Source organism: Macadamia integrifolia, unplaced genomic scaffold, assembly GCF_013358625.1.
Source record: "Macadamia integrifolia cultivar HAES 741 unplaced genomic scaffold, SCU_Mint_v3 scaffold909, whole genome shotgun sequence".
NCBI classification, from domain to species: domain Eukaryota; kingdom Viridiplantae; phylum Streptophyta; class Magnoliopsida; order Proteales; family Proteaceae; genus Macadamia; species Macadamia integrifolia.
Window position 1 is genome coordinate 232940 of NW_024870579.1, and position 2408 is coordinate 235347.

Sequence of the window (2408 nt, forward strand, 5' to 3'; positions counted from 1 at the left end):
ATACGTATATACCTTAAAATACAGATATAATACCTGTTTTATCCGTACATAGCCTTATGGTAGGTGCACGTACACGGTTTGGGCACTCCCGTCTCTTCTGGCACTGGCTCGGACTTGTCGGGCCAGCCGGTGTTTAAGGTCACCCGTGCCATCATAGCCCATAAGGAACCCGCTCTAATATCCTCCAGCTCGGTTCCTGCATGGTTAAACCGGTTCAACCGTGAAATCAGACCGGGTTTGAGAAGCGGGGCATTACACAGAACAATCTGACTTCACATTTCATTAGAATACTTTAAGAATCGTTTAAAAGAGCAACTGTGACTGACTGAGATCAGGGACTGTTAAGATGGGAAAAAAAGAGACAAACACCCATACACAATGGATCGTGCAGTTTGAGATAAGAGCGCAAGATTTAAAAGGTAACCTATCCAAGGGATTCCCAACGATCCAGTGGTCAGGCAAAAATATCAGCCTGCATGACTGAAAAATCAATTGTAGTAGAAGTTGTTCCAGAAAAAGGTTGTTCCTGCAATCATTTTCCAACAAATTATCATCCCATGAAGCTATCTAAAGGATTAGATCCCATGGCCACAAAAGAACCATTCAACTATGTATTTGCTTCAGTTATGGCATGTTTTCACTAAATTTCCACATGAAAGAATTCCAATACCCTTAACACATGCAAACAACATTTTTAAACTGGGGCCTTCCCCCCTCTTCGCTTTAAACCCTTTCCCCTCTTCACTGAAGGTCGATCCTTTGTTTTTATTTCTTTATCCCCAAACGGGTGCTTTCGTACACTTTTTTTTCCCCCCTTTAGGTAATGAATTATTTGTTCACCCCAAAAGAACATGTTTAGACTGCATACATGACACTAAAGCATTAGTGCAGCAAATGTTTCTTCAATGATTCTAAATCTTGCCCAAAATTTTGGTCGAAACTCCAAATTTCCAGTTTTAGTACGGCCCGAGACAAAACCAGGGGTCCAAAACAAAATGTTGCTTGTTTCAACTAGTTTCAAATGGTTTCGAACGAAATTTCTCAAGTTTCGCATTTGTTCGACAAAGTGGTCCAGCCCATGCTTATATAAGTGACATGTTTTGATATATTTCCCATATTTTGACAGAATCTCTCAAGTTTCGTGGGTTTCGACCAAGAAAAGCACAAAAGCACAAAACATCAATTTTTCATTAAGTTTTTGCAATGTTCTTCTACTATCTTGTATTATTAACCAATATCAACCTAGAGAGGACTCCTTGGAGCTTTAGGTATTCCCACTTTTTCCCCAAACTTCTTTTTTTGTTCAATGTAATAGAATTCTTTGAAAGCAACCATGTGTGGCACCTCCATGTCCTCAATTTCTGTGAGCCATTCCCTAGGTTGGGATACCTGTAATATGTTGATGATGGAGCTTATAGGTGGGCAATGTGGACTATCAAAACAATTGGGCCCAAAATATCTCATGGGATTCACATGTGTCGCATTCAAAGGAGCGGATGCTTGGACCAATCCAAACCCATTTGGGTATCCAGACGAAGATGAATAGGGTCCATATTTTAGTCTTTGGTCTAGTAGGACCATGGTTTAAAGTAACTCCGATACCGATACGATACCCTCCGATACGTATCTTAAATTTAGCCAATCGATACGATACACACCGATACGATACATGAAATTTTTAAAATCCTTTCGTATCGATATATATCCTATGATACATATCGATATGCACCAATACACTATCGATACGTACTGATACTCTATCGAAAATATGAATTCAAGGTGAAATATACGTTTCGGTATGTATCAATACATAATGGTGAGTATTTGTATGTATCGATTGGTACGTATCGATGAGTATCAGTACGTATCGGTGAGTATCGGTATGTATCGATCAATACGTATCGGTGAGTATTGGTATGTACCGATACAGTGCGCTACGATCATATAATGGCCAAGATGAGTATATTTTTTCAGAAAACACGAATTTTTGAGGAGTTTTTGTTCCTATGTTGCTGTCAATCATATTTCTCTCTAACTAAAGTGGAAATGAAGGTTGAGAACAAGGATTTTACATTTATGGGACAACTATAAACCTTGAATTCTTAGTGCGATACCCTCAATTTAGTGTTTATGCATAATACATGTTATCAATAGTTTTTTTTTAACAAAATTTTTATGAAAAAATGTTTAAAAAGGTGTTTCATATCCATTTATGTGCGTATCTTAGCGTATCTCCGATACGATACGATACCCTCCGATACGTATCTTAATTTTAGTCGACCGATACAGCGACCGATACCGATACTTTAATCCTTGAGTAGGACTTTAGGGAGTTTTATTTATTAGAAAATTATTATGTAATCTTTTATTTTGGTAAGGCGACATAAGAGGTTATTTATGGGAGATTT